Below are 23286 nucleotides of genomic sequence, written 5' to 3' on the forward strand. Positions count from 1 at the left end.
TTACATTGCTTCGAAAGTGAGAATAATATTTTAAACATTTTACAAAACGCTTATTTCAGTACTTCCTATGGGATCACCCAAAAACTCATTTAAATAATAGAACATCCAGCTGATATATTTGGACGGCGTTACCTACTTGAAATCCTAATCACCTATTTATATAATACGCCTAGTCATGCAGCCTATGTAGGTACTTATATGTTTTCATATTTTATTATCTTGGGATAATAATATTGGTCTTTGATCCATTTCAGAAGCCCCAACAACTTGGAAAGGAATCTGACCATCGTCGCCGGCAGAATGGTATCCTCGTTCCTGGCTATAGCTCTGTCCATATTGTACTTGAACTACAGCTGCAACGCGAGTAAGACTGTAAAATAAGTATAGGTTAGATACGTAATGGTAGGTAGTAACTATACATTACTAATTAAGCATAAATAGTGATAATCGATTAATTTATTGATAGCTGGCACGGGGTATATTTGCATTGTACATGACGTCATGACACATTTAAGTGCGCCAATACTTTTAAAATTCGCCAGCATTCGCTATGGGCATTTATGTTACCGTGATAGTATGGTAATTGGTAATCGATACGAAGTCGCAGTACCGAGAAAATATATTGCCCCTTAGATTGTCGATTAAAATATTGTAATACCTAATATTTTACGTGATGTCATCATAATATCATTATAGAAGATAAGTATTACAGTTCATTATATATTTGATAATCAACTACAGTAAAACCTCGCTAAAACGGAACTTCGGTAAGACGGAAACCCCGGTATTACGGAAAAATTTTTTGGTAACGTTTCAAATTGCATATAATTTTATCCCGCTAAGACGGAAACCTCGCCAAGCCGGAAACGGACACGTTTTTGTAATGAAAGTTGATGAAAACCCTCGCTAAGACGGAAATATAACACGATTTTCGTGTAATAAATTTATTTTCGTACTGTCGTTACCCATAGATTATCGATATACGAGCGCGTACGATGACATTAAAAACTAATAAAATTGATACGTACCTATACACTATACAAGTATACAACATTATCTGAGTTGCTTGGTTCAGTATCAAATCATATATCGTTACGTTCGTGTCGCTGCGTTTTTAAAAAATATTAAAATAAAATATTAATGTACAATAAATATGTATGTAATAAATAAATATAAATGAATAAATATAAATGAATAAGTATAAATATAAAATTATAATAAATATAAGTATAAATTGTATGTAATATGTACCAACTGGTTTAAAATAAATATGTATGTAATCTTTAATTATATTAAATTAACTTTTTTAAACCCCGTCAAGACGGAAACCCCGTCAAGACGGAAAAATGTCATGGTCCCATGCGATTCCGTCTTATCGAGGTTTTACTGTATATTAAGTGTAGTAACTCATACGGTGTATTTACAATAATATCATTACTTATCGATACTATTGTATTATAATTTATAACCAAAAATGTAATGCATAAAAAACACATTGTATCATTTGTATCTATATTAATATAGTAGCCATAGGCGTAAAGCCCAGGCCTATTTCGCATGAGCCAAATAAGCACCCTATGTCTCAATTTTATTACCCATATATTTATCAAAAATATTTAAATATACCTAAAATATAAAATTAAATTAAATGTATCACCACACCATCCAACTATTCCAACTACGTACTTCAGTTCTCTTTAATTTAAAATATAATATTATACATAATACCAATACGGAAATATTTTCATTGGTCATGTGAAATATAGTCACGTTGTGTTTATGCTTATTTAACTAATTTATTAAAAATAATATCGAAATAAGACCCAATTGGACATTATAGTAATCTATCTTTCTCAATGGAGTAAATGTTTCTCACAATACCGCATTCAGTAATAATTGTAGATTATATGAAAAAAAAATATTTAATGAAATCTAACTAAACTGTAATTGCTACGATTTTATTTAGTTATTGTTTTATAATATTTTAAAAATATGATCGGTTCCCAAGTAATTTAAATTACAATTACAACGCGTCAAGTCGACGGTATCCACTATCCAGCATACCCACATGACGTGTGTTGCTCGCAAATATTTCAATGATTACAATATTATGCCACATATAAATTACGTATAGTGACAATTTAACTAGATTTTACAATTATAATTAACATTAAATTCTGTAATTTCCACAGAGAGTCTTCAATCGATATCAGCTGAAAAAAATGGGTCGGTCGCCCATCCAATGAGTCCGTGTCAGACTGGTGAACAAAATGAATTTAACAATTTTTGTCTCAGTGCCGGCTGTGTGACAGCTGGTAATCATCCTTCACTTGATATGTGACTCGATTTATTTTTATATACATAATTTATTGATATTTGAGGTACTTGCGGGATGTGACATTTTTTATTAGTTGTTTTTTAATACTAAAAATAAAAGATTTAAAATCTAATATACATTTTTTTGAAAAATTCAAAATATCCAATTTTTTTAAATTTTGTTTTTAGAAAAATATTGACTATAAAAACATTTATTTTAGTCGTGAAGTTTATTTGTCTAAAGGAACACCTGTTTAATGCAGACACCTCTTTTAACAGTCAAAATAATAGGTATTGTCCTAGTTGCGGTCGCAATAGACGAATTGCGGTCTTAATAATATTGAAGCTAAAATTAACGTCTTAATAGTATCCGGTTATCGATTATCTGATGCTCTTATCCAATTTTCACGTCAATAATTTCACGATCTAACGGTGAAGCAGTATTTAGTAACTATATCAGTATCCTTTTTTAGCAAAATTTTGTAATTTATTATTTTCACGTATTATTACACCAATTATTGTGATACGAGGCGCCAGCTTTATCCACAATGTTATCGTACGTCAACGTAAGTCAACGTTATATCGTTTAGTCTATTGCAAGACGTTTTTGTATCAACAGGTGCCACAACTATCTGTAATGTATAGTGAAAAAGGGAAAATTTTGCTTGTATTAAATAATTTTAAATTTAGAGAGTACCGTATTCTTAAGACAGGAGAAATGTCTTGGAGTTGCACTAATACAAATTGTGAAATGTGTATCATACAAATATGAGTAACTAACACAAATAACTGTAACTATAAACTAACTAACTATAAATTTGTAGTTTGACGTAACGTATTTTGATCTTTTAATTTTTGTATTCAGCATAATAATATGTAACTTAGTCAATATTTAAAACATAATAATTATTAATCACATTTTTTTACCGCAACTAGGATTTTTACTTATTTTGATATTTTACCTGTTTTGATCCCGACCGCAACTCAGATTTTTTTTTTTACTTGCTATAATCTCGACCGCAACTCGGTATCAACCAAATAATAAGGTACCGGCAAAAGGATAGGCATTCCATGCAATGTATTTCGACCTGTCTATAACGGACTCTTTTTATTACAGACATGGACAGGGGCGCAAGCAGAAAGTCAGCTTACTGCTTAGTGGGTGCAAAATTAAATTTATATAATACATACGTAATCACATATGTACATTATTACACACCAAATTTTTTGGTTCATCAAAAAAATCCCAGTGGGTGCAATGGCACCCACTGGCCCCTCTCTGCGGGCGCCCCTGGACATGGACACTAATATTTTTGACGATGAACAGCTATCTAGGTTCAAAATCAAGTACCTATATACATATATGTATACATTATATGAATACGAGCATATTACTTAACCATACTATTAAGTATTAACAGCGTTACTGGCCAATTTTAATACCGATTAAAATCGCCTATCACCGGTCATAAAGATAATATATAACAAGTATAAAACGTTAATAGTATTCAGTATGGCGTATGCTGATCCAGTATCGCTTGGATATTGTATGCTGTAAATTTTTCTCTGTTCGTTAATTCATACATACATTTTAATACATTACATTTTAATTGTAACATTTTTTTTTTGTTACATTTTAATTGTATTCTGTTACGTATACACCTGTACAAAACGGACACTTTTCATGGTCCCGTAAGTGTCGCTATTATAGGCAGGATTCATCGTATTTCGAATTGTTGAACATCTCATTATTTTTGTTAAATATAAAATTGGTCCACTCGTAAAAAACATTTTTAATTCAAAATGTGTAACCCATATACATTTTTTTATGAGAAATTTGAAGTAGGTACCTGCTTCTTAAAATCTAAATTTTTTTGAACAAAGTTATTACTTTTAAAATAAATGAGTTACTTCAAAAAACGTATGTTAAGTTTTTATTTTTAGTATTAAAAAAATAAATTTAAAAATGTTATATTTTACAAATAGCTCAAATTGTCAATAAATTATGAATAAGAAAAAATAAAAAAATATTGATTAGAACAAAAGATATTTAATTTGTCAGGTCTCACAATATATCTCATGACTTATATCTTATCTTTATATATATGTATGTTTTATATCATGATATTAAAACTGGTTAATATGCTAGCGGCTTCCATAATCAACAGCATGGATCAATCAGTAGATCCATGTGATGATTTCTATCAGTTTGCATGTGGCAATTATCTAGAAAACACATTTCTCAATTATGACGAATGGGAACGATCCCGATTCTCAGTGATGGCAAAAATAATTAGGAACAAGCTGCACATGATTGTCGCAGAACCCATTCAACCGGATGAACTGAGACCGTTCAAAATGCTGAAAACCTTTTTTAAATCCTGTATGGACCTAGGTATAATGATCTATAAATTATAATATAATAATATTATAATAATAATATATAAATTATTATATTATTAAATATTATTATATTGGTTATTGTAATAATACGCATTCACATAATATAAAATATTTTATTCGGAAGTATTTTTCGTTACATGTTCGAACTGCGAGAGTAAAATTTTGAAACAGATTTTAGTCTGGTTTTCCAATCTGCACATATTGCTATAGTCTTATGGAAAAACATATATAGCTAGAAATTTTTACTATAACTTGGGTATTCCCATTGTTGTGTTTGGATTAGTTATAGGAGATTAGATATGATTGTAATTTGATACATTTGTATAATAGTATAAAAAATATAATATACTATAATAATATACCTTGTTTTTTTTTTCTTCATATTTTCAATATATCCCTATAACTTCTCGGAACAATTCTTATCTACACGACGGCCAAAAAGAATAGGTTGTAGCCTTGCGAGTAGCTGAAAACCAGCGGGCCGCTATGAGCCTGTGTCGTGCAGCACAGTATACGTATTGGCGATGAATATTTATAATTGTTAGTTACTCAACTAAAACGCAACATTTTTTAAAATCCTTTCTTATTACTCGGTAAAAATATGAGAAGAACCTCTAATAAAAATTTCAAGTTCATACGTTGCTTAATTTTTGAGTTACAGCGATCAGTAACCAAGTGGTATTTGGATTTTATATGTGTTATAGATACAATAATAACTAAAAATTAGGTAATCTGTTTTGTCTCAAAAATACCACTCAAACAATCAAACATGATTTTAGCACATAATTAGGAAACCCTGTCATTATCATATTATAAACTTTATGTTGATAGAACAAATCCAAAAGATAGGCTTGCGATCGATCAAGGAAATGTTGAAAAGCATCGGGGGTTGGCCGGTTCTGGAAGCCGAGAAATGGAACGAATCGAAGTTCACATGGATGGACATCATGCAAAAGTTAAGAGTGCCTAACAAGATGATCAACTACTTCATCTCAATGGTTGTCTATATTAATCCAAAAAACAACACGCAATCATTTATATATGTGAGCTATCCTACATTAATACAATATCATTCTATTCAACATAATAGTACATAAAACAAAAGCAATTACCTACTGTCGTTACGTGCAGAGTTTGAATAGTAAACATTTTTATATTCAGACTATGTGTAATATGTATGCATGACTTTGAGGGTTTAAAAATAAATGTGAGAGATTCAAATCAAACTGATTTCATAGACCAAATTGTATTTGGAATATCAATGCATGTGTGAAGATTTAAGACATATTTCGTTAGTATAAAGTATATAATTTGAATATTTCATACATTCTCAAAAAATAATAAAAGATAACTATTCCCTCTTCACAGTATAAACGAGAATTAATATTAGGTCAATCAACAATTTATTTGAAATTAGTAAGATAAAAAAAATAGGTAGGGACGTTGTTTAAATACATATTATAAAATCTATATAAAATGTAGAACCGAACGTATGTCTGTTTGTTTGTCCTTTATGCATTCATAGTTCATACCCTGCATGTTCATCCTATCACTATGAAAAGTTGGAAAGTTTGTGAATACACTCCCATAAAGGTGTTTGAAATATTATTAAGAAACAAAAACATACTTTTATACAGATTACAGAATGTTTTAGGGATAATTTATTATTATTATTATTAAATAAATACTTAAACTGTAAAAAATAAGAATTTTACATCAAATTTATATATAAATTTGTTTTTGTTTGAAAAGGTTAGGTTAGATTCGGTTATTGTGAGTATTCTAATTAGTAGGTATAATAATGAGAATTTTTAATTATTTTAATGAGTTATTAAATATAAAAAAGGTTTTGGGGTGTGGGGGCAAAGCCCCCACGGGTTTGTTTGTTACCAACTATTTGAGCCCCCTCAATATTTCGAAGGATCTCCGCCTATGAACCTACTAGAATTTAAGTAGAACTAACCTAATCTAATTTACTGCACCTTGTATAGCTATATACTTAATACTTATACCCACGTAGTTTCCGTCCGTCTGTCCAGCTATACATGTACATGGTTTTAGATTTGTTTTACGTATATTAAGATATACTTTAATTACAATAGTACTGATTGTTTTTATTAAGCCTCATAACTTTTAAATTCAAAGTAAATTTATACAGCCCATATTAAACGATTTCAAAATATGAGTTCTCTATTCATTAAGGATTAATACTTTAGTAAATAATAAAAAAATATATAATTATTATAAACGTTACCAAATTAATTTTAAATGAGTAGTATAATATGGAGTTATAATTCATTGCGTTGCATTGGAATATGTTTGGAAGCTGGGAATTTAATAAGTTCGACGAGTGAGCCTACCCAAGTAGATGAATTATATTATTTTACCATATACGCAGGATTTATGTTTAAATCCATAATTTTCTATTCATAATCATCTGATGATCACTTGTCATTAGCTACTCAAAAATTACTGCACCGGCTTCAATACAAATTATACCAATAGATTTCTTGAGGCTTGGAGGATGTTTTTAGAGGACTTATTCAACCACTATTTATAATGTAGCCAAATGTTCGATTACTTGCTCACCCATTAATAAAGATTTCGACTTCTGAAATATGAATACATTTTTTTTATATGTAGGGTTTATTCATTGGTTATATTTTAAATATTTACTTGAATGATTTGTAGAAATATTGCATATTTATTAATTTTAATTAGCATAGGCCACTGGTTACTAATAGTTGTACAAGATAAAATAAAATATTTATCATTATATTTGTTTTCATGATTTTTGAATGTAACATTTTTCTTGGATTTTTTTTTATTTTTCGCTTTGCTTTTGAAATTTGTTATGTGGAAAATTGGAGCATTTTTACTACTCATCTTAAAAGTTGATGCCACAGAAAAAAACAGAAATACACATTGTAAAATCGTTACATTTTTTTGCTACGAATCAAAAAAGTGAAAGTACCTTTTTAAATATGTATATTATGATACTAAATTATTCAACATAAAATATAGTTAGAATCACAGCATCTGTGATTACAATTCACAATGTAGCAAATAGCAATACAGTTTAAGACAACGTGGTAGTTAGTAGAGTGTACGCATACTTTTCTTCAATTAAGATGATTTTGACTCAGGGGGATTACCTTATGGAGATTTTACCACCGGAATTGGTTACCATATAATAGGGAGAATTTACTACTGCCCAAATCTTAATAATGCATTTCACGGGTGTTGTTGCACCCGACCAAAATTTCAGTTGGCCCCAGCAACCTTGAGACTTGAACAAGCGCACCTGGTCAATGACAAAGACAACATATTTCTTGAAGAGTACTACGAGTACATGGTGGACACCGCGGTGCTGTTCGGCGCTGACCCACACAGTGCTATGAATGAGATGAAGGAGTCGTTAGAGTTTGAGATAGAATTGGCCAAGATAAAAGAGCGATTGGGCGAGATCCCATTACAAGATTATCAATCTATGAACATCCTCGATCTACAACAAATTTTCCCTAACACACCATGGCAAGAGTTCTTCAACCAACTGTTCGTACATCAGGATTACATTATAGCTTGTCAGTTGAAATACTTGGAGCACTTGGAAATTCTTCTCAGCAAAACCCCCAAAAGGTTTTTGGTCACTTTTTTACATATTATATGCAAGTATTGCTCACAGCTTTAGGTCATGTTATTGTTATTATTTTGGAACTGTATTAGGTATATGTATTTATGACATTATTTAATTTATCTCCAAATGTTATGGAAACACTCAGAGAAACGTGATCACTGGTCACTATTTAAAATTATAAAATGAATACAAACTATGTATTATTAAATTTAAAAACGGTTTTATATTATTTTCTTCCAAATTTTACCTTCATTTGATTTGTAATAAAAGCCTACAATCTACGTCAACATAATATAAATTAATTTTCCAGTAATTAATTTTCGTTATTACACATTGAATGATTTGATAAAATTCATCTCAACATATCATTGAAATAATCTATATAATTCTCTTCAAAACGTAGGTGAAGCTAATTTGATTTTTCCATCAGGGTCCAAGCGAATTATGTGATTTGGAGATCTGTTATGGATTCCGTAAGTTATCTAAATGACGAGCTCAGAACAAAACAGCAATATTACAAGAAAGAGCAGATAAAACCCCGATGGGAGAAATGCATGGATATCAGTAATGAATTATTTACACTGGCCGTTGGGTCATTGTACGTTCGACGGGTTCACAATGAAAACACTAAACAGTATGTTTTAGAAATGGTAAACGGTATCATGGAGGATTTGTACAAAATTTTATCGTACAATGAGTGGATGGACGATGAAACAAGGTAAAGTTTGACTTTCAGTTAATTCAGCACCTAGTACAAGTAGATACAGAGAGTTGACATTTAAAATCATTATGTCATTATTACTATTATCGTTTTTTTTATGTAGGAAACAGGCGATAGACAAAGCAAAGTCGATGACCAATGTAATTGCATACCCTAATGAATTATTGGACGTGTGATGTTATTACTATTATCACTATTATAATTAGTACTATTATCATTATTACTATTATCATTATTGCTATTATTATTATTACTCATGTTAGAGGTTATGTGGTATTGTAGTTGTTGTCGTGTGCGAACGTGGGACGCACGTCGTTCCGAATGGTTTTGCATTTTTGTGAATGTATTTTAAAGTTATTTTTTTTGAAAGTAATATATGTTGTAACTTGTAAGTGAAAGTTGTAGTTATTTCTTAAATCAGAAGTGGGATAAAGAACGAATGTTAATTATGAATGGCCAGATGAATGTGGATGAAAATGTCGACGGCAAGACGCAGTACTCTGCGGATGAAGTGAATCGTGTGATCTTCGGCCAGAGTTCTCAGAACACTCAGAGCCATGTAAAGGAAGACGGGAACACGATTTTGATGCAGACATTACTCAAACAGAACGAGTTACTAATGAGGATGTTAGCGATAAAGGAGAAACCGCCTGAGGAGGTATACGCTCCACCGGACTTGTCGAAAGTACTACCAACGTTTGATGGTAAGTGTAAGCCCCACGAAGCAGCGGATTGGTTGAGCACGCTCTGTGGAGTGGCGTCATTACATCGTTGGTCGGATGCACTCAAGTTGGAGGCGGCGAGAGTAAACGTGGATGGTCCAGCCCGTCAATGGTATATTGGGCGAAGATTCAATTCATGGTCAGAATTTGAACAGCAGTTTAAAGCAACGTTCTTCAGAAAGGTTAACACGGGCAGTCGATGGAAGGCATTGGCAGCGCGGGTACAAGGTAAAAACGAAAGTATTCTAGACTACTTCCACGAAAAGGTTCGACTTTGTCGAGATTTGGAATTAGATTTGTTTGATACCAAGGAACAGTTATTAGACGGTATCCAGTTGAAAGAATTATTTCAATATTTGTTAAGCCGTACTCATAATGACGAAAATGAGTTACTATTTGACATTATGGACTATATGCGGTTAGTGGAGCACAGAAATGTTCGATTTCAAAATAAAATAGTTTTGTCCAATTCAAATGAGAAGCAGTGGCCCAGAGGAGAAAGTCCTAAGCCCAAAGCGGAAAGTTCGAGTAGGAGTCAGAAGGGTGTTGAGACAGCAACAAGCCGGATATGTTACAACTGTGGATCCAGAACATACATTGCGCCAAGTTGTCCCAGTCCAGTAAGACCAAAAGGAGCATGCTACGGTTGCGGTTCAACAGCACATCAGCGGTCAGCGTGTCCGGAACGTGATCAGAAAAATAGGAATGACACAAATGAAGAATCTCGACGACAGAACGAGCGGCAACATAGTGGATCAGCAGGAGAGATCAGGCTGTTAGAGCCAGCATATAATGTAAGGGTAAGTATAATATTATGTAAGGAGACTGTTACTGTTAATGCATTGGTAGATAGTGGTAGCCCAATTTCTTTGATTAAGTCTCATCTTATCCGGACTAGTGAACGAAAACCGTTTAATAATGATATTTTTATTTCGGGTATCAACGGGTCTCAATTGAATATTGAAGCGGTTACTGATGCTACGGTTCTATTAGTTGATTATGATTTAAGTAAGAAACAAATGTTTTATGTGGTAGATGATCAGACTATGTCATCCGAATGTTTATTGGGTAGAGATTTCATTAAGGGGATGAATATTTGGTTTGGTGAAGATGGTAGGATTATGGTAAATTCGAAGCAAGAACAGTGTAATGGTAATGACTTCTTGGTTGACTTAGGGTTAATAGAGTATGAGTTGGAAGATGAGGTGGAGTTGAACATAGGTGAGGTATCATTTAGTGATAGATGTAAGTTAAAAAAAATATATGATAACTGTTACTCAAAGGTGTTAAAGCCAGAGACTCCTGAGATAAACTACGAAGTCAATATAAGTTTGAAAGACCACACTCCTTTTAATTATCAACCTCGTCGATTATCATATGTAGAGAGGAACGCAGTGAAGGATATAATTTGTGAGTTGTTAGATAAAGGTATTATAAAGGAAAGTAAATCTGAATTTTGTTCTCCCATAGTATTAGTCAAAAAGAAAGATAATACATATCGAATGTGTGCGGATTTGAGAGAATTAAATAAAAGAGTTGTGAAAGAACATTACCCGATTCCACATATAGATGATCTATTAGATAATTTAAGAGGGAAGATCTTCTTCACAAAGTTAGATTTAAAGAATGCCTATTTCCATGTGAAAGTATCGGAACAGTCGTCCAGATATCTCTCTTTTTCAACATTTTTGGGGCAATATGAGTATGTCCGATTGCCTTTTGGGTACTGCAATAGTCCCTCAGCATTCATGAGATATATTGAAACAGTATTTAGGGAATTAATAAGGTCTGGAAAGTTATTAGTTTATTTAGATGATTTGTTGATAGCCACAGAAACTATAGCAGAAAATTTGGAAATAATAGAATCGGTATTAATAGCATGCAATAATAACTTACTTGAATTGAGGGAAGATAAATGTTTTTTTCTGCAGTCGAGGATAACATATTTGGGTTATGTGGTGGATAAGGATGGAGTGAGACCTGATCCGGCTAATGTAGCAGCGGTGACACAATTCCCAATACCTAAATCAATAGCCAATGTACACAGCTTTGTAGGACTAGTCAGTTATTTTAGGAGATTTATTGAAAACTTTTCCATTTTGGCAGCACCACTGTATGCACTGTTAAGGAAGGGAGCTCAATTTAAGTTTGGGGAGAAGGAGTCACAGGCCTTTGAGTTGTTAAAGAATAAGTTGGTGCAAATGCCGATTTTGGCATTATATTCTCTGTCAGCTGAAACCGAGGTGCATTGTGATGCTAGTGCATTGGGTTATGGAGTGATCCTATTACAGAAACAGAAAGATGGTTTAATGCATCCTGTGTTTTATTATAGTAAGAGAACCACTGAGGTAGAAGCTAAATATCATAGTTATGAACTGGAGTGTTTGGCATTGGTGTATGCAGTGAAGCGTTTTCATGTTTATCTCAATGGTATTAAGTTCAAAGTGTTCACTGATTGTGAAAGTTTTAAGTTGACTATGAACAAGAAAGATATGAACCCTCGGATTGCAAGATGGGCGTTATTATTTCAGAATTATGATTTCAGTATTGAACATCGTGCAGGAAGTAAAATGAAACACGTTGACGCATTAAGTCGGAATACCAATATATTAATGTTGTACGAAAATACTTTTGAGCAAACGTTGTCGATTAAACAAATTGAGGATAAAGAGATTAACAAGTTAAAAGAGCGGTTGAAGAAATGTGAGGATAAGTACTTTGAAATGAGAAATGGTTTAGTATATAGGAAGTATAAAAGTGAGTTGTTGTTTTACGTCCCTAGCAGCATGGAGGATAATGTGATAAGATCGGTGCATGAAGAATATGGTCATTTGGGTGTAGAAAAAACCAGTGAAGTAGTGTTGAGAACATTTTGGTTTCCCAACTTGAGAGAAAAAGTAAAAAATTTTATTTCAAATTGCTTGAAATGTATCTCATATTCGCCAGTATATGGTAAGAAGGAAGGTGAGTTGCACCCTATACCTAAGACTCCTATACCGTTTGATACAATCCATATTGACCACTACGGTCCACTAGAGAAGACAGGTAAAAAAAATAAATATTTGTTTGTAATTGTTGATGCATTCACTAAATTTGTTAGGTTATATCCTTGTAAAACAACTAACACGGTAGAAGTAATTAAGCATATGAATGACTACTTCAGGTGTTATAGTATACCTAGGAGGGTAATATCTGACAGAGGTTCAACGTTCACATCTAATGCATTTAAAGAATTCTTAGCCCAGAAAAAAATAGATTTGGTATTAGTGGCAACGGCAACACCCCGGGCAAATGGTCAGGTTGAGAGAGTAAACCGTTGTATAACAGCAATGCTGGCAAAAAAGACAGTAGATTTAAATAGGTGGGACAGGGTATTGCATGAGGTCGAGTACGCATTGAACAATATGTTATGTGCTTCGACGGGTGAAGCCCCATCTAAGTTATTATTTGGTGTATATCAACATGGTACGGTGGAAGGTGAGTTTAGGAGGTTATTGGTGGAAGTGGAGAAGGACAGGGACTTGGAGGAAATAAGAAAAGAGGCTAAGGACAAGATAGTAAAAAATCAATCATATAACAAAAAATATTATGATGAGAAACATAAGAAACCTACCTTGTTTAAAAAAGGAGATTTTGTTGTAATTAAAAATACAGATGTTAGTGTGGGGGTGAATAAAAAGTTAATACCTAAGTTTAAGGGCCCATATATAATAGACAAAGTGTTACCAAATGATAGATTTATAGTCAAAGACGTTGAAGGTTTTCAGCACACTCAGGTGCCTTATGAAGGAGTCATTAGCTCAGATAACATGAGACATTGGGTTAGGAGCTTGGAAAAATGATCCTTTATTATATTTCATGTATTATGATTATGTTATTATTTATTGATGTTTATATTAAAAATGTACTGTTTACTTATTATTTATTTTTTTTTTTTGTGGTTAATTATTATTTTATGTATGATGTACTATTATGAATGTAATATCCTATTATGTATTGTTATAATATTGTTTAGATGTTATTAGAAATTATGATGTTAAGTTAAAGATATTGTGTAATAATCCCAGAGACTGGGATAGGTCAGGATGGCCGAGCTGTGATGTTATTACTATTATCACTATTATAATTAGTACTATTATCATTATTACTATTATCATTATTACTATTATTATTATTACTCATGTTAGAGGTTATGTGGTATTGTAGTTGTTGTCGTGTGCGAACGTGGGACGCACGTCGTTCCGAATGGTTTTGCATTTTTGTGAATGTATTTTAAAGTTATTTTTTTTGAAAGTAATATATGTTGTAACTTGTAAGTGAAAGTTGTAGTTATTTCTTACAGACGATAGCAAGTTGAATGCGTATTATGAACATGTAATTAATTCCATACGTCCAAACTAGAGCGCATAGGAAATTAGAATACGATTCTTGATTAAAACATTTTAAAAACTGTTACCGTTATGACTTATGAGTATTTAGTTAGTAATTATGTGTTTTTTTTAGTTGGAAGTCAACGACCAAGACTTTTATACATCAGCATTGAATATAACTGCACTTGAAATTGGGAAACAGTCTTTGAAACTAAAACAACTTGTTCATACATTTGATTGGATTTTTTACAGTGACTACACAAACGATGTAAATGCGTTCTATTTTCAATTTGCGAATAGTTTCAGTGAGTAATATCGGAAAAAGATATAGTACATGGCATATAATTATACGTATCGGTACCTGATTATTAATTATTCAGTAGCCAATAGTGTTGTACAATAGTTAAAAGATAAAATTCATCTTTAAAATAAAAGTCAGGCAACCAACCAAAATGGCAATTTAAAAAATTCAAATAAATCAACACAATTTAGAAGTCATTGAATAGTAATTTTCATGGCTAATCCACAATATTTCGGGTGAAGTATTAGTAGCAGAGTAAATCAAAAATATAAAATAGAACTCTAGGAAGTTCATTCACTTTATTCTCCCACTTAACTCAATACTTAATGTATTCGAAATTAAAAAATACATTTTTTATATTATTTAATGCTAAACTTTTTAAAAACAAGTTGAATTATTGATACTTTATTGAACACATTTAAAATGGAATTTTCGCAAGGTTAGGTTGCAATTATTTATACATTTGAACACTTTTCCTATATATAACAACTACCTAAACATAGCCATTATTAAAACTGTGTTTAATATGATATTATAAAGGATTTTAATTTTCCAGTGATTTCCACTGGTATCTTGCAAAATGGGTTCTTCTCCAACGATCGTCCTCAATATATGATTTACAGTGCCGTTGGATGGTTAATAGGTCATGAGATGACTCATGGTTTTGATAACACTGGCAGAATGTATGATTTGCATGGCAACATGGTAGACTGGTGGTCAGAGGAGATGAATAAACGATTTTTGGAAAAGGAGAAGTGCTTCATTAGACAGTATGAAAATTACACTGTTCATGAAATCGGTCTCAGGGTATGTGTAATAAAATAAATGTTTGAGATAAAGTTGTTGCGAGGTATAATTTCGAGGTTGAATTATCATTTATTGAAAATGTAATTTTTCCCGAATTTCGTAATCTACAGATCTCTAAAATTCTAATAATGATGTTACGTAACATGTCGTTATCACTAATATTATTTCTATCCCTATAATCGTTATCATTAATTGTGTGTAATGTAAAAAATGCTGTGAATTTGTTTTTTTTTTCATGTCATGCATGATACACATTTATCTTTTCACAATTGAATACGGTCAAAATACTATGAATAAGAACAACAAGATGTTATTTTTTAACGTCAACATTTATGGTCCAAATGGGGCGGGTCGTTTTTAGTTCATTCCATGCATGTACTTCTACGCTCAGTAAAGAGCGTTCGCGTCATTAAGTGCTTTCGCGAAGTTTCGTTCTTGTGACTTAGTCATGACATAACTTAGCTGTAAGCACGTGCAACCATACATAATGGATATACTATTTCTTATAAAAGAAAATTAATAGAGAAGAAGCACAAGTCAAACACACTTGAAGTGCTGAATACTGAGTGGTCTAACTACAGGTGTCGTTGAGAGGTTTTTAAATGAACTTGCAAATTGTTGATTGTGGTATAATTTATCGTAATATTTTCAAAAAACATGACACTTGAAATTTAAACTGATAAACTATTACTTAACAATTTTCAGTACTTGTCAGATTTGTTCACAATCACATAGCATTTACCAGAGTGAAGTCAGCACGGGTCATCCGATTTGTCACAAATGTAGTCCAGTGATACGGTTGTCACTAAATGTAATGGAGAGCTAACATCGAATCACTCTATAAATGTATACTGTTAACCTTGGTGTTTATGGTGTTTAATGATGGGATGAGAGCTTGTATGAGTTGAGCGAAAAGCAGAGGACTGCAAAATTCCAATCGCGGAATGGAAATCTTCTTTAAGGAAGCTACTCTGGTTTTAGACACCAGTAAGGTGGACGTTAAAACAGTGGACTTGGTGAAAACATAAATAACAGCTTCACAAGCTTTTTCAGAGCTATAACAAAAGTCAAGTCATATAGAGTTATATAAGAGTCAGATAAGTGGCCACCTCATCCTCAGAAGTTGTCTAAAAGTGCGAATGGCTTGATACGGTGACGTCACCAACACATATGCTACTGTATTTAAACTGTATGGTATAATTAGTTCAATTGGCTCATCTCGCCAAAGTATGCATTGATATGGACAATGCGTTGGATGTATGAGCATCTGTAGAAACATTTGCTTTATATCGGTACTAAAGACATATCTAGAAAGCCGGAAATCAATTAAAACACTTATAATATCTTTTTGGAATGTTGGTTCTTTGAGTAGATAGTCATTCAGTGTCAGATCACTGTCCATGACGCTTGATCCATCAAAAACTACTCTAAGTTCTATCGTGCTACTAGTTGGTTGGCAAATGTTCACTGGTTGGTGTTCGTCATGTAGTAGTACCTTTTCTATGTGATTTGAATCTTGGTATTCTCGCATAAGCTTTTTGTACAGAATACTAATGTCTGAGTGTTTGGACAAAAAAAAACTCCACTTGGTGTGAACGTCTAAGTGAATTACAGTATGAGTTATGGTCACTAAGTATATGTTTCTTAAATGGCGACTGTGGTACATATCGTCCACTATCGTCTCTTGAATGTGTGTTCTAATTGTGGTCTTTACACATTTTATCTTCAACTGACACTGTAGATACTCGTTTTCCCCAAAATGACTTAATGTTTTGTCCAATTATAGACACAACAAAAAAAAGCTTATACTTTCTTCAACAGCATCTTTTCTGGTAAGAAAGTTAATCTAATTAGCACTTTGGCGGTCAAAAGTAAAAAAAAAATTTAATTGTTTTCAAACGCGGCTGGAAAAACAACCAAAAAATTAAAGAAAAACGGGAATTTGTACGGAAAACCCGTTTAAAAAAAAATCGATTTTGGTATTTATTGAACTCTAAAAAAAAATTCCGTAAACACATGAAATATTCACTGAATGTTTATATTCACATTTAAAAATATTTTGACTCGTTTTGAACTGTTTATAGCCTTATAGACATTTTTTATAGCATTTTCTATTATTATAATTTTTCTTTAAACATGTCGATAAAAAATGTTGTTTCACTCGGTCAAAAGCTTGGAAATTATAATACAAGATTCCTGATATACCTATTATGCCAACAGCAGTTGAAAAATATTAAAAATGCTCAAGTACGATCTTGTTTTTAAAAGCATTTAAAGTCAAATTTTGAAAAAAATTATCAAATTAAAAATTAACAAATTATATTCTAGTTGAATATTTACAAAATGTTCAAATGTTATAGCTAATGATTTAAAATTAAAAACAAGTTCAATAAGCACACAAGTACTTAATTCTGAAACCAAAAAATCAAAAATATATATTATGTATATATCATATAAAATATAGGCGTAGGGAAAGTGGCACAGTACAACAGTGCATTGCAATAGCCCTTCCCTGGCCTTAACTGGCTGAGGAAGTCTGGTCCTTCAGGTTAGGGGTTTAGCACAGGGTTGACAACCCTGTCTTAGAAAAATTTTATTGTCATGTTACCAACACAAAATAAGCCTCGGACACAGAGAAATGGTTTTAATTTTGGACACGGAAATCGGATGGTTGATTTTAAGATAGCGACTTGGAATATATTAAGCCTCTATAGGAGTGGTGCATGTCAGAACCTGGTGGAGGTGTTAGGGTCATATAAAGTTAAAATAGCAGCTTTATAGGAAATAAGGTGGAAGGGAACAGGATAAGTAACAGTAAAAGATTATGAAATATACTTCTCAGGAATGGTAGACAGACACAGTTTTGGGAGCGGCTTCGCTGTGCACAAGTCAGTTGTACCACATATTAAAGAATTCAGGCCAATTTCGGAAAGGATAGCAGTGATGAGAATAAAAAGCAGACCGATGGATCTTATATTAATATGTGTACATGCCCCACGGACACAAATGAAGATCACATTAAGGATTCTTTCTAAGAAGATCTAGATACAACATATGAAAGGCTGCCAGGAAACGTTATAAAAATTTTGCTAGGAGATCTGAACGCCAAATGTGGAAGGAAAAACACTTTCTACCAATTATAGGAAGTGAAAGCGTTCATGACACTTGCAATGACAATGGGCTGAGAGTTATATCATTTGCAGCATCCAAGGACATGATTATAAGTAGTACAACCTTTCCTCACAAAGATATACACAAGATAACTTGGAAGTCACCAGGTGGTAAGACAGCTAATCAGATTGACCATGTACTAATACAAAAGTGCTTCAGGTCCTGTATCATTGATGTAAGAAGCTTTAGAGGGGCTGACTGGGATACTGATCATTTCCTGGTCCTACCAACTCTAAGAATTAACTTATTGAGTCATAAAAACTGAGGGAAAAAAGAAAGACAAACCTCAACGTAGAGGCAATTAAAGAACCAGAAGTTCAAAGAAATTTTATGAAAAAAATGGATAAAAATATTAAAGACCTCAACCTCAACTTACAAGATATAGACGAGGACTGGAACAAAGTCAATAAAATTCTTATGGAGACTGCAGAACAAGAAATTGGTTCAATGAAGAAAAAAATAATGAATGGTTTAATGAGGTGTGTAGGAAAGCGGTTTAACAGCGGAAATTATCGAGAGTGAGTTTTCTGATGTTGCAATATCAAGACACAAAGGAGAAATACGAAATAGAACGTAGAAAATGCAAACATATAATTCAAAGGGAAAAAAGAAATTTCTTAATGGAATGTTAGAAGAAGCAGAAAGAAATTGTTCCCATGACAAAGTAAGAAATTTCTTCAGGATCGTCAAAAAAACATCAACACTTCAACCCAAGTCTAAAAGCGGTTAAAAGTGCAGGGGGTTGTATTATTATGGAACATGGAAAAAAGGCTGAGAGATGGAGAGAATATTTTATAGAGTTACTCAATAGCAATATACCAGCAAACCCTATAGGAAAGACAGCATTTCAAAAAGCCGAACCTTTGGATATAACCCAGGAGGAAACTGATAAAGCAATTATAGACGCCTCAAAAATTGGAAGGCTCCCGGACCAGACAACATCCAAGCAGAACTGATAAAATATAGTGGGAAAGAAATGCGGTATTTCATATTTAAAGCTTGTCAGAAGACGTGGCGTGAAGCACAGATGCCTATAAGTTGGAAGGAGGCCATAATCATACCTCTACATAAGAAGGGTGACAAAACAGATTGTTCTAAGAGGTTTATCCCTGTTAAATACAGCATACAATGTTTTTTTCAAGATGTTACTGAGCCGATTAACACCATATGCAGAAGAGTGCCTAGGACAGTACCAATGCGGGTTCCGCAAAGGAAAATCGACAATGGAACAGCTTTCAATAATTGGACAAATTATTGAGAAGAATATGAATATCGTCAGAATTTTCGGCAGATTTTTGTGGATTTTAGAAAAGCATATGACAGCCCATAAGGAGAGCCTGTACAATATTATGGAAGAATTTGGAATACCTAACAAGCTTATATCACTCACCAAAATGTGCATGGAAGGGACAAAATACCAAGTAAGGGTCGATATAGCATACTATCTGACGCCTTCACAGCAGAAACTGGCCTTAAACAAGGTGATGCACTATCCCCGCTACTGTTTAACTTAGCACTTGAAAAGGCGGTAAGAATTATGCAAATGCAGAAAGTGGGTTAGCGATCAATGAACATCGAGTGCAGATTTTAGGTTTTTGTTGATGATCTGAACATCCTCGATGAATCACTAGAGGATGCTTTAAATCTAACTTAGCTCTCGAAAACGCTGCAGCAAAAGTAGGGTTACAGATTAATGTGGAAAAAACAAAAGTTCTAGAAATTCTCGACAGCGTCCCACCACAAGACGTATTTAAATCAATAGCTTTTGAAAAAGTGGAAGAATTCTTATATTTAGTTGCGCTTTTTAGTACAAAATAATGATTGGTCACGGGGGATAAGTGCGAGGATATCAAAGGCAGAAAGAGCCTCTTTTGCACTATCAAAATTCTTTAAGTCAAAAGCGCTGTCTAAGAAGACAAAAGTAAGGTTAAACACTGCAATAATAAGGCCTCTCTCACTTATGGGTGTGAAGTATGGACAACAACAAGCGTGACGAAAAGAAGACTTAGAACCTTCGAAAACAAAATATGGAGAAAGATATGTGGACCAGTTCGCGACGCAAGAACAAATGAGTGGAGAAGGAAGTTCAATAAGGAATTACAGGAAGAACTGGGCCAAGCACCAATCACTAGCTACATAAAGGGACAAAGATTATAATGGTTTGGGCACATAATGAGAAGAAGCGAAGAAGAAATCATTAGGGCAGTGATAGAATGGCAACCAGAAGTTTAGAGGCCTCAAGGCAGACCAAGGCTCTTCATGTGGCTTGACATAATAGAAGAGGATCTTAAAACTGTGGGAGTAAAAGAATGGAAGGAAATTATACAAGATCGAGAGAAATGGAGGGACATAGTTTTGGCTATAATAGAGTTATAAAAGCCAGTTATGATGATGACGATTATATAATATATAATATGGCCTGGTTACACCAACGTTTTTCTAGATTCAAATTGTTATACCACGTGTGATATCGGACAATTTCATACTTGGTACACTGTTCGTTATCAAGTTTAATCAATGGGTAATTTCATAAATTAAACAAGCAAAATGACTTAAATAACTCTTAAATTCAAACCAGCTATATTCAACCTACCATATTCTACTATATTCTAATACCTTCTTAATAAATTAATTTACAATTAATAATTCCTTAAAGTACAATTTCGGTTTAATCATATTGTAATATAAAAAAATGCATAGTATATAATACATAGATACCTAAAAATTAAAAATCAAGAAAGTTCACAGGGCGATCTTTGACTTGGAAAGTTTCTATAGTTATTTTATGTTCAAATTTTCATGAAATTATATATTGTTAAATAACCAAAAATAATGATTTGAGTGATTTATTCGTAATTTAAAAATAATATTCGTGGGTACCTACTCGACATTTTTTGAATTTAGAGTATATTATTATATTTTACACACACAATGACTTTTTAAACGTATTTTTTTTTGCAAAAATGAATTTAATCTACTGTAGTACTAATGCTTAGGAATTTAAATTCCTATAATTACAATAATATCATGAAATAAACTTAATTACTAAATAATATTTTAGTCTATCAGACAGCTCAGAATCAAATTTAACACCATCCATTAAAGTGACCCACTTGTAAGTTGTAACCTACTGTCAGAGATGGGAAAAATACTAAAAAATGTAAGTATCGCGATACTAGATACTTGGATTTAGAGTATCGAGATACTAGATACTCGATACTCAATACATCTGAAAACATTAGTCATATCCCACACATCCACAGAATTTTATTAAAATGTTATTTATGCACAATTAAGTAGGTTGTTAATCTAGACAAACGCATTTAACTATAAATTTCCAAATATTAGTTAATAGTGTAATTATGTAATAATAATAAGTCAACCGTTAAATTAAATAAATAATAATAAAAATAAATTATAGACATCATCATATCGAATACTGAATAGTATACATGACACGACAAAAAACATACGGTAAAGACATTAAGCCCCATTAAACGTGTATGTGTGGTGCATCACAGTACATAGACATAAATTTATATGGCTAATAAGTTGAAAAATAATTTCGTACAAGTTGTACTGCAATTAAATTATGGATTTATAAATTTAAATGCATCTCTCATGTTATTTTACACATATTATAGTAGTATACTAAAACATAGTCAAACAGTTACGGTTGCATGGTAGATAGGCGAGTAAAAATAATCCTAAAAAATTAATTTTTTTAAGTATCGCATTAGTATCGAGTATTTTTTGACAAAATTGTTTTGTCAAATACTCGATACGTTGTCTAAAAATGTATCGCGATACAAGATACTCGGTACTTTAAATAATTATATCAAGATACAAGATACAATTGTATCTAAGATACGTATCTTAGATACTTGTAACGAAGATACTGCCTAACCCTGCCTACTGTTAGATATTACTGTGGTGTCCACTTGCCGCTTTTTTATGATTAATATTAATTTTGTTTTACTAAAATTATTTAATCTAAACAGTATTAAATTAGTGCATAGTATTACCATAGTAGTGTATGTATAAACTATTATTTACTTTATGTTCACGTATACAAAAAAGTAAATTTGTTTTTTCAATATAATAAAAAATAGTTGTATCTACATTTATCTATATTAGATAAAAATGTGAAATGCATTTATCTTTATCTGTATCTAGATAAATGCGGATAAAATTAAGTGTATTTTATCTAGATGAAATTTGTGTTATCTATTCTTAAGTCTTAACACTGTAATGAGGTGTAATTGATATTTTAAAAAACACCGATCAATTATATTTAAAAAAATGTATAAATATATTTTGCTTATCTACAATTTATGCCGAATACTCATATAACCACCCCCTCTCAAACCTATATTTTCTTATATTTAAACCATCCCAACCAAGGACTAAGACCTAGCCCAATGGCTTATTTTCCGCAGGTGAACGGCACCCTAACGCTGGGTGATAATATCGCTGACAATGGAGGCTTGTCTCTGACGTACCACGCGTACAGAGAGTGGGCCAAGGGACAAGACGAACCACTGTTGCCCGGGCTCCAAAAGTACACGCCGCAGCAGATATTCTGGTTGAACGCCGCCAATATGTGGTGCTCAAAGGAAAGTCAGGAGTTGAAGGAGATAATTATCTCCAGCAGCAAACATTCTCCCAACCGTTTCCGAGTCATCGGCTCGTTCTCCAACATGAAAGAATTCAGTGACGACTTCCAATGTGCTCTAGGATCCAACATGAACCCAGTCAAGAAGTGCCAGGTGTGGTGAAACCACTCTCTGATCATGCATATTTCATTATTGTAATTGTTAATATTTGTTTATAACAAA

General features: G+C 32.5%; 1 pseudogene; it reads left to right on the top strand.

Moving 5' to 3' along the window:
* Nucleotides 1–231: 231 nt before the first annotated feature.
* On the top strand, nucleotides 232–23286 carry LOC111036333 (annotated as a pseudogene).

The sequence above is a fragment of the Myzus persicae genome, unplaced genomic scaffold, assembly GCF_001856785.1.
Source record: "Myzus persicae strain clone G006 unplaced genomic scaffold, MPER_G0061.0, whole genome shotgun sequence".
NCBI lineage: Eukaryota > Metazoa > Arthropoda > Insecta > Hemiptera > Aphididae > Myzus > Myzus persicae.